Raw genomic sequence first — 14,464 nt, 5'->3', positions numbered from 1 at the left:
ATCCCAGACAAGGAATTATTATGAGAAGATGCTATACCTGGAATTATCATAAGATAAACACTAATTTCTTCACTGACAGGATGAAAAAAAGCTAACTAGGTCTTTATTGATTAAATAATAGTGATAGTAAGAAAATAGTATCAGAGCTCATTTCTATTGTCCTTTTTTAGAAGCTCCCAGTGATCTAGTTAGCACCTACTCCTTTTGTGAGATCTCAGTTCAATTATCACTTCTTTAAGTGGACCTTAAAATACCTCCTTGATTAGGTCAAATCCCTATATGATATGCTTTCTAAGCATCAGTCCCTTCTCTTTTCAGGAGTTACCAAAGTTGACATTTTGCATTATTTTTGCAGCACTTTAATAATTCCTATAGTCCAACAAACATTCAAGATCCACAAGGTAGCTGGTTTTGCCATTTACCAAGTCACCATCATCTAGTACAGTAACTGGCATGTAGAAAGTTCGTACTGTTTATTTATGAGATTATGAATGAATAATCAAGTGAGGAAATGATGAGATTAATACAATATTACAAAGTAGTTAACAAACACAGAAAATCCAGTTAGCTAACACAAGAGAGCAAAACCATTTAACAATGGAGCTGGGTAGGACTCAACAATACCTCGTCTTCCTAATATGTCTTATCACAAAAACTATGAGCCAAACCTTAATGGCTCAAATTAATAAAACAAATTGTCCACGAACCAAATTTGTTTTTTTCAGCTAGGGTAGTAAAATAAACCAAGTGTTCTTTGCTACTTTATGAGCCATCAGCAAAATTCTGGGCAAATGGTTATTTGCAAAGCTAAATTAAAGATCATTCAACCAAAATAAAAGTATTTCCCCAGAAAACCTATATTTACCTCAAAAAGAGAGAAAGGAATTGTATTTTATGAGGAAATTCTTCATCTGTTTAATCCAGATTTAAAAATAGGCACTTCCAAAAAGTAAGCAGATCTAGTAAGAACAAGGATTTTGGTTTTCTTTGCTGCTCTTTAAATAATAACATACATATCTTATAGAAGACCAAATCATGACCTAAGAAGAAAGAAATTGTATGAGCCTCTGTCAGGGCTTGCAGTAGTCTGCTTGGACTGTTGTCACAGCATTTGTTGTGGGTAGCTTAAACAATGGAAATTTATTTTCTCATTCACTCAGAGGCTAGACAACCACGATAAAGATATCTGCAGATCTTGCTTCTCCTAAATCTCCCTCCTTAACTTTAGAAGGTGATTGATCCCCCTGTGTCTTCACATAATCCTTCTTCTAAGTGTATCTATTTCAAAGACAAAGAGAGAATCTAGAAAACAGCAAAAGAAAAGTGATTCAGGAACTCTCAGTAAGGTTAACAGCTGACTCTTCATTGGAAGTTATGTAGGCCAAAAGGCAGTGGATGACATATTCATACTTCTAAAAGAAAAATAAAATAATTATAATGAAATACCATAAGCCATTGCATGCCAGCACATTAGGTGACCTAGATGAAGTAGACAAATTCTTAGAAACAAGTTACAAAATTCCCACCATTACCTTCAAGCTCAGCACATTCTTGCCCTTATGAACAACTTCACCCCTTATCATACTCCCTTTAATATCATACTCTCAGTTGTGCCGACTCTCACACAGAGAGCATTAAGGACCTGCACATTGTTCTCCTCCTTTAACTTGTTGATTATTCCTTTTTATTTTTGAGGATTGAGTTTAAATTATATTTCCACAAAAACATTTTCTTGATCCCCTTATAATAAGGAATTACTCGTTAAGGTAATATTAACTTCTCCAAAGAAATTTCTTTGATGATACCTGTCCATCAAATAGTCAGTGGTCTACTTGGTAGGCTTTGGATCTAGTTTCTAATCATTCTCATGTACTAAAAACTCTGTGCAAAGTTCTTTCCTGAATAAAATTTTCGAGCCTAATTTAGGTCTTTGCACCCTATCCCCCAGGATAATCTCTCTGGAATTAAAAGAAGATTCCTTGGGGTCAGTGATGCAATGGGCTTGAGTAGAAATGTCACATACCTTTAATGCAATCTTTACCTTAGAGGTCTAAATGAGACAGCTCATGTAAAACTTCTTTAGATTCCATTCATTGTGGTTTGGGATCTTGAAACAGGACTTTTAAGAGGATCTAAAATTATCAATATTTTCTTACTGCCTAGCAACTGTTCATTTATTTGTGGATTATCTTTAGTTTTCTAATAACATCTTGATAAAAGGTAGAAGTGAAAGCTAATTTATATGATCATCCTCTTTCCAGATGCATCCCCTCAAACAGAGTTTCTCAACCCCAGCACCACTGACATTTTTAGATCAGAAAAATGTGTTGCCAGGGTCTATCCTGTGCATTGTGGTATTTATCAGCATGCCTGGCTTACACCCACTAGATGCCCATAATGTCATCTTCCACTCCAGTCATGATAAACAAGAATGTCTCCAAACTTTGACAAATATCACATGGGACACAAAATTATCTCCAATTAAGAACTAAAACTGTAGGCTCCACAGGCTCATTTTTCATCTTCAAGTTATCATAAGCAATACCTTTACCAATGTTTGTTCCTAGTCAAAATCTGGACCATTTTTCCAATCTTCAGGAGTCTCCCAGCTGCCTAACATAGGTTCTGTCCTCTTCCCTCACTGTGAGGAGTTATCTAGCCTGCAGGATCCAGCTTCTCCTAATTGAGTTGGTTTCTGAGGCCTATACTTCTTCCTTCTTGTGGTAATTAATTTTATGAGTTGACTTGATTGGGCCATAATGTCCAGATATGTGGTGCTTAGATACATTATTTTAGAATCTTTCTGTGAAGGTGATTTTGGACAAGATTAATACCTAAATTGGTGAATATTGAGTGAAGCAGATTGCCTTCCATTAAGGGCATGTTCCCTATCCAATCCGTTGAAGGCCTGATTAGAACAAAAGACAGACCTCCCCTGAGCAAAAGGGAATACCATAGCAATAGTCTTTGAATTCAAAGGATAGCATTAACTGTTTGAGTCTCCAGCCTGCCAATCTACCCTGCATACTTTTCACTTGCCAGACTCCATAATCACGCAAGGCAATTACTTAAATCTCTTTCTATATAAATACACATTCTGTTTTCTCTGGGGAATCCTAATATTTTGTGTTTGTGTGTGTGTGTGTGTGTGTGTGCGCGCGCATGCACACATGCAGGCGCTGATTTCGGACTTTGCTTTAAATAACAATATGGTCCTCATACTTTGCATAAATACCTATTTTCAGTTTGCACACAGCTTATTCATGTTTGGGATAAAAGGGGTCTTTAAATCTGTAAGAATTAAATGGCATAGATTCCCATATTAATATATTTCACTTGGTTTTAAGCTCGGAGACAAATGTTATATTTTATCATTCTATACCTCCAGCATCTAGCTCATAATAAAAGATCAAAAAGTGTTTGTTGCCAGGAGCCCAGGGACTGTGTCTGTCCAGTCCTGTATCACTTGTCTAGAATAGTGTCACATGATGTGGGTTGAATTAATAATGTTATTGTAAATGGGATTTTTAAAATTTTTAAATTTGCTAGTATTATGTAGAAATCATAATGGGGGAGGCAGTGATTGACCTTATAGAAAGTAGCTGCTTAAGATTCATGTCTATAAGTAAAAACAGCTTTGTATCTTTTCAATCTCCAAGTTTTTGTCTGTTTCTTTTAGGCCACTGTTAAATAGAAATTGTGAGAGGCACTTTTGTCTGGTTCCCTATGTGAGGGTGAAGCATTCAGTCTTTCTTCATTGTTAAGGAGGGTGACGTAAGTTTTTCATATGTGCCTTTAATTTAGTTGAAGAATTTTTTTAAAAAAAATTTTTGATGGGTTGAGAACTTTGTTTAAATTATCAAAGTGCTGAATTTTGTCAAAAGTCATAATAATGAGATGGTTATTGTTTTCTTCTTTATTCTGTCAAGGGCATGAATTATATTGATGAATTTATATGTTAACATTGCATTTGGGGGGCAAACTCTACTTGGTCACTTTATCCTTTTTATATGTTGCTCTATGTAATCTGCAAATTTCAGTAAAGATTTTACATTTTTATGATCATAAAATAAAGTATTTGTTGAGTTAAATCAACAAGTGAATGAATGCTTCATTGCCAAAACATAGGATTTCATTCCAAACCATGTCCTTTATCCACTTTCCCATAGTCCTGAAACATTCAATATGTCGTGGTCGCAGAGAAGTCTTCAGATATGTCCTCTCAGGCACAAGTTCAGCCAGTCAGACACACAGAGCCTAAGTTTTCTCCTGCAGCAACACTGTGGAGGTTAAAAAGTAAAGCATAGAGTTCACCAGTATTGAGTGGCCTGAGTTTAAGTTCTAGCTCTGCCCCTTATCAGTCATGTAATCTTTCAAGGCTTGGCTTTATCTGTAAAATGACGATAATAGTATTTACTTAGAATTATATGAGATTATGATTGGAAAGTATTTATCAAAATGTCTGGTCATAGAAAGAATGCAACAAATGTTAAGAGTTATTATTGTGTCCTGAAGACGTCCTAAGGCAGAAAAATAAAAATTACATGGAAATGGCTAGTCAAAAGAAGAGAAGAATTGAGAACCACCCATAATAGGCAAATGGTAAAGGTCTAGACAAGTTCAAAAAACAGAGTAGTATTGTCTGAGAGACATGTTATTTATATCCAGGGTACCCTTATTTGAGCAAATAAGTTTATCTGAAGAGACCAGGGCTGGAGAGACTATGACAATGCTTCAGCCACTTCCTGTAGATAACTGGGATGGCTGGGTCCAGAGAGATCATGGGATCATATCAATTCGATTGGCTGCACAGCCCCTAGAAAATGTTTCCCAGAGTTCACCTACTTCATATGCTCTCAGTTTCTGACCAAACTATTAAGGATACAACATTCACTTTACAAACTCCTTATTATGCACTTCTATCACCAGGGTCCAAGCAGGAAACAGATGTCAAACTCAAACTGGGAAAATTAAGGCAAGTTTAATGAAAGGATTATTGACAGAGTTTTGTACAGCATGTAGGAAAACCACCAGAGACTATGTACAACCCCAACGATCTCCCCCAGGCCTGAAGAGGCAAGGCAACAGAGCCAGGAGGGAACATTGATGTGGAAGGAACCAGGTAATAACAACCTGATCCCATTCTGCTTGTCCCCCACTGGTCTCCTGTTAATGCCCAACTAAAACTAACCAGAGGGAGATAAGGGAGCCCAAGTCAACTTTAGAGTTCTGAGCAAGGTGGGAAATAATGGAGAGCCAATATTGCAGGAACCCAAACATCAGCTATCCAGCACCTGGGTTCACATTCCTATATCTCTGACACTTCCTCAGAGGTGAATGACTCCATATGGCTGCTCCAAGATAAAGTCCACACTCTGTCTTCCCCAAGAACCTCATTCACCTCATACTTTGATGGACACAACTTTCTCCCCTTAAGGAGAAATCTTTCTGCATCTTTTACACTACTCCTTCCAACTATCTTCTTCTTTACTAACAAAAGTAGTGCCCTAGTGGGCCTGTCCTTCCAGGCCTCACAACAGACCCTCATGTGTCAGAATTGGCTAGATATGTCCATACTAGGACATCCATTCCTCCATGATAATAAAATATAATAAGATACATTTGACACTAAGCAGTAACTGATTACCATGGAATCTTCTTTAAATATTTAGACACATAAGGATACTATAGGAACCTTAAGTCAGGATTCAAAATGGCATTAGTCATTGTATAAAGTAATAAATACTTTTAAGAGATTGATTATTTACATCCTGGATAAATAGCATTTCCTTGCAGTCTCTATGTTAACAGCTTCTGAAATCTAAAAAAAAAAAAAAGAAGAAGAAGAAAAGTAAAAATTGATAGGTTAGTAAACCAGCCTTGAAATTCCTAGACCACAAAACTGGCCAAGACCCAAAATGGAAACTGAGAACAAAGAAAAGGAACTGTTTTCATAAGTCAGAATATAACTTGAGGGAAGTTGGAAAACATCTTCAGACTGATTTTACAACTCCCGTTAGCCAGGTTAATTGATATTGCTGCCCAATTTTATTTGACTAGCTTTGAGAACTTTGATGTTCACCTTCCTAAATGAATACAATTCCATACGTCTGTGAAGAATGTTAAGTGTTTTACCTTCACAGCTGTTAAACATAACTGAAACACTATGCCATGTTGGAAATCCTGAAGTCAAGCCTGAAGAATCACCTGGAAGCCACAAATTGCCAAGTAATATTTAAACCAAGAAAAGATTCACATTTATAGATGAACAAAAGAATTTCAGGGTGGCCCGAGTTATTTGTTAGTATCATCTTAGAGACAATGTCTCTTGGGTGGCAAGCCTGGCACCAAAGCTGGCTTCGGTCACATGACCTGAGGTGCATTTATTACTTCTATCTTGGGTACCAGGCTTCCTGTGCCACCTTACTCAGGCTTTCTGATCACCCAGTTCCCTTCTAGTTTAAATGTCTCTAAGCAGAAGGGCTTTTTTAGGTGGTTGAGTAAGAAAGCTTAAATACTTCCTACCTTCCATCTCAGACAATATGTTTAAAAAAAAAGACTCAGCATTTTTTACACCACAAGAGAACCAGCCATAAGAGAAAAGGTTTAGACAGATAATCAGGAGGTTAGGATTCTTGTTCTGGCATGGTCACTAATAGCAAGTGTGACTTTAAAATAAATACTTTACCTCTCTGGTCTCAGTTTCTTCTTCTATAATGTGAAGGTGTTGAATCTCATCTGACCTCCATGCTATTTGTTCAAATGGAATGTTACATGGAAGCTCAAAGGATGAAGAAAATAATAACAACAACAACAACAACACAGTTCCTCTGGTATGAAGGAAATGTGATTTCTACAACCCTCTCTACTTGACCATCACACTTCCTCATATCTTTTAAATTAATTTAGTTTTCAAAGTATGATTTTTGGCCCATGCATGTGATTCATTATCTCTGGGGTTCTAAAAAGTAGAACCCTGGGCCAAATGTACTGAAAATCATCTGGTATCGGTGAAATTCCAGAGTCTGTATTTAAAAAAGCATCTCAGGTAAACCTCCTACACAAAAAATTTGACCACAGCAAAGCACTCCAAAAATTACCAGGCATATCTGAAATCCCTCTGTACTCCAACATTTAATAGTGCTTCTTAGAATTGTCAACTAAAGCCTTTTAAGATCTTTGCATTTCTCTCAGAAGATTCATGTCACACATATGCATGTACACATGACAAAAATACACTCATAGACTCATAAATGTTCCTAGAATTTCAACAAGTTTATTTAACTGATTATATACCTGAGTAATGTCCATCCATGGACAAACCCTGGTCTCCTAGTTAAAACCTTTGCCATATTATATTGAAGCTTTCATGACATTTTGGAGTGAATATGGAGATTTGTTAGTCAGAGACTTTCTGAGATTAAATCTCACTATCTTGAATGCTAATAAAGTATTAAACTAAATGTTGCCTGCAACCTATGAGCACCAGCCCAGTTTTCACACTGTTCAAAATATTTGATAATTTTTGTTTACTTGTTTTTCTTAATTCCCAGGTAGCATTACACTGAATTCTCCTCAAATACTTGACTATGGGAGTGAAATGACTAAACCCCAAGAAACAAACTGAAGTGACACTTTTCCAATTACGTTTGGAAGGACTGTTCAGGTCCTCAAATGGTTCATTTCTCAAATTATGTCCACAGACATTCCTGCAGATGGAACGAGGTCATGTCCTCCACCAGGAATAACATGGCCACCTCATTGCTAGAAACGCAGACATTCTTTACAGAGCACACAGTAGCAAGCTTGGAACTGGTTTTCAACATGCCAAACAATAAAACTGTGTGGTGGCGCCAGGCACACCCATAAAGGCCTGCTCCATAAATATTCATGGGCCACGACAGGAGCAGGATGGTCTCTTCCCAAAAGGTTGCATTTATCTTTCACAGTGCCACCCAGATATGCCAGGAAATGGGAATTCTAGCATACAACAGAGAGGGAGTCCCATATCATTCAGATGGCTTCTTTTTTTTTTTTTTTCCTCCGACAAACTTAGTAATTTTGGCTTTCATTCTGCAGTTGGCCAGACAGCAAAAGACCCTCTCAAGTCACCACCCACCTCCTGCCTCCTACGTGCTCCCAGTCAATAGGGAGCCACTTAAGTGCATGAACATGAACTAATTTGAAGTTTGCTTTTCATCCCAGCACTAATAGGAGAAGAGGAATGTGTTTGTGTTTGCAAGTTTTCCATGTGGGTTAAGTAAAGATTGTTTGCTCAAGTTGGAAGCTTGGAGGAGAAAGAAAAAAAACAAGACCCATGCCTCATCTTGTCCTTTGGAGGTAGGCAGAAGAGCCATTGTTCCCAGTGCAGCTGAAACTTGTGGGCTGAGAAACCACTGGAGCCTCATCTCTGAGGTTTTTGAAAAATTTCCCCACAGACTTCTCATTGTCAGCGACCGTGGCAGCCTGTTTTGTTTTGCCTTTTATTCTTTATTTATTGCCAAAGTCAATGGCAATGACAGTTAAGAATGGAAAGAGTAGTGACGAGGAGTGAAATGTAGGAATAAAGCATTGCTATAAACAAGAGAAGATGCTAAAAAGGGAAAGGAGTCCCTCTCTTCTAGGGTTGAAAGTGCTTTTCATCATCCAGCAAGACCAAAAGCAAAATTATTTTTAAAGGTAAATAGATAAGTAAAGCAATGATTCATCCAGAGATCCAGGGACGCCTACCCCTTCCCACAAAAAAAAAAAAAAAAAAAAAATGTTGTCTTTCCATTCTTAGTAGATAAAACAGTGTTCAGAACAATGGGAAGAAATTAATTTTAAGGTATAAATTAAGGTGATTAATATTGAAGCAAAAGCCACGGAGGTTGAAGTACAAACCTACCTTTCATAAACTCAAGAAAAAAAAATACCGTGGAATAATTCCCACCCCATCCCACCTGTGGTAGCTGAACAATGACCAAACTCAGGATGCTGCTATTGTTCGGGGATTAATGAGGATTCTGAGTTTTCAATCTTGGCTTATCCATTTAGTGGAATATGCAGCATCTTCCATGCTTATCTTTATGCTGTAGTTTTTATGACAAATCAGCAGCCTCTATTCTGAATGTCCTCACTTTGATCCATTTGTGAAAAAGGTCACTAACGAGAGAAAATATTTCCAATCTTCTCCATCTCTGAAAGGAAGGAATCCAAGGTCTTTAACATCCTCCATGTGGGCCTCTGTAATCTAATTCTTACTTATTCTTTAAGCTTCAGTTTCTAGCATTTTGTCCCTTGAACTTTATATTCCAACATTTTCAGGTACAAGAATTTCCTCCAACTCATGAGCTGCGTTAGGCCTCTCTAGGTTTTCCTGTGGTATTCTCTCTCTCTTGGCAACCCTCCCTTTGCTCATTCTTTTCCCTCTACCTAATCCTACTTATCTATCAAGTCATAACTCAGGTGTCACCGCGACTAGGAAGTCATTGTCAACACTCTCCACTATTCCTTCACATGGGATTAGACACCTGGGCATGACATTCTCAGGAGAATTGCCATATTTGATTGAAACAATTTTTGTGTTTATATCCTCTATTAAATCATATGTCCCTAAAAAGCAAATACAATGTCCTACTTATCTTTGTATCCCCATTGCTAAGTAAAAAATGAAGAGGGGGGACTTAATTGAATTGAATCAAAAAAGGATAGCATGGAATGGAGGGGAAGGCACTGAATTTCAAATACAAGGCCTGAGAGGCAAGTCTACCTCACCTCCTCAACCCACTGACTGAGGTTCACTTTGTTGCTGACAACTTCAGTCTTCCCTGGTTGCCAGCACAGTTTTTTGGTTACTCTCAAGGCATGGCCTATGTTGTCTTTCTCTTCTTGCCAGTGGAATTCCAGTGACGACAGTCTCTGCGCTAAGTCATTCAGGCAGAACAAATTAATTCTCTAATCTTGCTACCTACCTGGTAATAGCCAGCAGCTGAAATCTAGGGCAGAAATGAACCAATAACCAGAACCCATTTCCTTACCAGACCATTATTTCCTCCACAATTATTCTTTTTAATTTTTTATAGTTGTAGATGGACAGTACCACATAAAAATAAACATAAAGGCATGCTAAGAATCAAACCCAGTACCTCATGTGTGCAAGGCAAGCACTCTGCCACTGAGCTATAGCCTCAGCCCCTGTAATTATTCTTGATGACTATCTTAAGTTTGAATTTCCTGAAATAAAATTTTTGCATGAGACTTTCACTTATCCAACTCTTATTCTTCTCTCCATTTTAAGAACCCAACATATTTTCCAAAATATAGTATGCACTTAATGATTGTGCTTTATCATTTCTATGACTCATTTCAATTATCTGTGGTCAGATATTTTATGCAGGAAACATGATTATCTACTTAAATTTTTTGTTATACACTTCATGATGTTGACATGTGGGAATAATCTTCTCAGCTAGAGAATACATTTCTAGCATGGCTTGCATCTATCATGGCCATATATCTAGTTTTTATCAATGAAACAAATAGAAAATACATTTGTCTTATTTGATGTGAAGCTTTAAATTAGTGGTTGTAACTTCTCCATGCTCTCTAGTTCCTATTGGCCCGATGCAAACTTTTTCTACATAGTATTTCACACTTTGTCACATTATGATCTCTGTCATAACTGCTCAACTCTGTTTCTATAGTACAAAGCAGTCACGGACAATTCAAAAATATATGAGGCTGTGTTCTAGTAAAACTTGATTGACAGAAAAAAAAACGAAAGGTCATACATAGCCCACAAGAAGTAATTTGCCAAACCCTGTCTTAGAGGATAGCAGAGCACAACATGGAATTAGCCTGAGTCCCATGTGGAAAAAACCCAGTAACACAGACCAGGATTACCTATCAACTTGCTGCATGTGTATAATAGCAAAATGCTATTTTATGAGGCCACTGAGATTTAGAGTTTATTTATTAAATAAGTTAGCATTGCTTTTACTAACTTATGATCCTAGTATAAAATAAAAGAATTAAGATTAAGTATACAGTTAAAAAGGCCATCAAGATGAGCTTAATGCAGCACAATATGATTTACTTCTGATGCTTACCAGTTCCCCTGGCATTCTGGCTTTTAGGAATCATTTATTCTTGCTCACGTTTTTCTTCTAAGCAACTTTCCTGTCTCTTCTCTCATGCCTTATTAGGTGATCAAATAGACAAGCAATCAAATATGATATATTTTATTATATAGGCCCTTTTTAAAACTTTACTAGGTATTTACTCTATACATAGATACTGTTTTTTCTTTATACTTAGCAAAGATACCATAATTATCCTAGTAAAAGAAAATAGCCAGTATATCCCACTCACAAATGCATTACTATACTCTCTAGTCAAAGCTGTTTGGTGTCCTGTGGGAAAAGAAAAATGTCTAGCTCCCTGTTTTGTGTCAATGTTCTATTCAAGCAATATAGTTTGAACCCCATGTGCCATAGAGTGTATTTAACTTCTAATTTCAAAGCTATTTCAGCCTAGATCGCAAACGTATATCCAACGTGTGGTGGAGATGAAGGGACTTTGATAGGAGATATGGGGTCATTAATACTTCATCCAGGTCCAATTTTAAAGGATAAATACAACCTAAACTCATAATCATTCTTGCCCTCTGATAACTAAAGAATTTTAAGTGGGTAATGTTTCTTAGCATGCTTTCTACTGCAAGTAAGAGCAAAGTCAAAATCCAAAGAAACTGATTTAAGTAAGATGTCCTAGAAAGTCAGGATAGGATTCAGAAATGGTTTGATCAGAGCTCTGCTTCTACTTCCTTGGAATTACCTTGTCTTTTTCCTCCTCTGTATGGTAGATATGTCTTCAAATGTCTTCCCTTCTGGCTATGGAAGATGCAGACCTTACGGCTTCACATCACTCAAAGTAAGAAGGGTCCCATCCTTTCTTCAATCTAGATAAAACATCTCACGTTCTGACTTGAATTTAGCGGTCAAGTAGTGTTGATTTATCAAAACCTGTGGTTCTTGCCTATATCTGAGGCAATTACTGCACCAAGGGGAATGGAAGAATGCCGACAGGCTCTTGCTAATTAGGGCCCACCACATCTGCATACTAGCCATGTAAAACAGATCTGGAAAGACAGTCATAAAGTCCACCACACTAAGTGAAGACCAACACAGCTGGGGCCTCCCCTAGAGTCTCTCCAAGGACAGGCATCAGTTCCTCATGCACCTAGATTTCATGCTACTCTACCCCACCAACTGGCCAGACAGATTCTGCTTTGCTGCTTTATAAGAAACCATTCCCATGTCACTGCTGAGAGAACTGAGAATCAGTGAGTTAAATCGCTCTTCTAAGATGTTGCAGCTAGGAAGTGGTAGGGCAAAAGCGCAAATACAGCTCCACCTGACCCAATCCCATGTTCTTATGCCCCACCTGTTGTCTCCCACTCAAAAAACAAGTCAAAGTTAGAGGATACTATCACCCCAGCCTGGCCTGCATATTAAGAGGGGTTACATTCTGGAAACTCCATCCAAAGAGTTGACTCTGCTCGCTTATATTCAGTGTTCACTGTGAATACATAACTTAAGTTTGAGTTGGAAAAAGTGCACAGTGGATGCTTGTAATCTCAGTGCCTCAGCACAACTCTTGCATTGAATAGATGTGTGTATGTGTGTGTGTGTGTGTGTGTGTGTGTGTGGTGTGTGTGTGTGTGTGTGTGTGTGTGTGTGTGTGGTGTGTGTGCACGCGCCCTAGCCCCTTTTTCCCCAGTGGCTTTTAAAATCTTAACACAATGTTGCCTTCCTGAGTTCTCTTTGTGAACCTTTGTCTACCCAGATCCATTCCACTCCTCTAATATTGCATGGCTAGTATGCAGATTGGGTGGGCCCTAATTAGCAAAAGCCAGTCAGCATTCTTTCATCCCCTTTGGTGCAGTAATTGTTTGATTGTGAAGGAAAAAAAAAAAAAAAACTTCAGAAGTCTGTGACACATGGCTGACCTCCTTTCAGAAACCTTCCAGTGTGTCTCACAAAATCATCCCAGGGTTGTTACACAGCAATATGCCAAGCTGTCCAAATTTTATTTTTAAATTAGCCTCCAGACAGACCAGACCCACTCTTAACACAGGCTCAGTACTTGAGGGAGGCTAAGATTAGGTACGCAGAAACCTTCTCCAGTTCTTAACTGCATCATCCTCAAGTGCCTAGGTGGTAGGATGGTACATTGATTGCATGCAAGTATAGCAAAGGACTAAATGCAGGAGCTCTATCTTATACAATTCTGAATTTACTACTCAGTTTGCCTACTTAACATGATTTGGGACAAATCATTAAGCTCTCTAAACCTCTGTTTCACATATCTGCAAAACTGGAATACGCCGTGTATCATGAGTACAAGGTCTAATACATAGAAAACATTCAAAAAAGTTCACTGTACTGTAATTATTATAAATATTAATTTTTATTTTTATTATTCTTATTATTCATAAGAATTAGAATTTTACTCAAATGACCAAATTCATTCTATTTTGTCACTGTTAGATATTAGCTGCATATGATTTCCATCTGTTTAATATACTGCCTTTGGGAATCTAAACTTTAATTTAGATAAAGGTCTATTTCCCTCTTTCATATAAAAAGAAAATAAACAAACAGATGCAAAACATATTTTTAATATCTTGGCTATTTGCTTTCTGATTTATGGTATCCAGTACTGTGCTTAAATTTTTTATTCCATTTCTTTTTTGTTAGCTAAAGTAGCAGATCTTCTTAAAATTTCCTTTAGTAATTACTTTTGATACTTACCAAGTCCAGGATTCTAAGACACAGGCCCTGTAAAGAAAATATCATCTCTACACAGTCAATAGATCCAGGTTTCAATGGGCTTAACCTGAAGCTGTGGTCTGTGAAGCACCTCAGTGTTATATCCCAAGGGCCTTGGAGCTAATGAAACATGTTGCAATCCTAATATCTGCTTAAGCAAATTGAATGTGACCATCCAGGAAAATTACTCTGTTGTCATAGTAACTCTTTTTACTACTTAGGTCAAGAAGGATAGGGGGAAAAAAATTGGCAGCAAACTCTACAACCTAAAATAAAGTTGTGGGAGGTATGAAGCAGAGACAAATGAGGGATTTAATTCAATATTCAAATGAGGAAAACACCTGAAATGCAATGTGTTCCCCATAAAAATTCTTCCTTAGCATTCTTAGAAGATTGGAGTGTCTGAGCAATCAATGCACAGAATGTGAACCATCGAAGACCTCTTAGGAGGTCTAATTTGAGTCCATCGTTTTACAAATAAAAACAGAAACCCCAGAGATGTAAAACAACTTACCCAAATTTATACCCAATTATCAGCCCACACAGAAGCAGAAACAAGATGTTACTGCTTTCTTTCCCTGAGCTTTTCTTATTCTACCCTTGGGACACAATGGTAAAAAAAAAAATACCACTCAAAAGACCTTTTGGAG

Source organism: Callospermophilus lateralis, chromosome 2, assembly GCF_048772815.1.
Source record: "Callospermophilus lateralis isolate mCalLat2 chromosome 2, mCalLat2.hap1, whole genome shotgun sequence".
Taxonomy (NCBI): Eukaryota; Metazoa; Chordata; class Mammalia; order Rodentia; family Sciuridae; genus Callospermophilus; species Callospermophilus lateralis.
The sequence above is the reverse complement of the archived record's forward strand: the minus strand, read 5'-3'. Positions refer to the sequence as shown.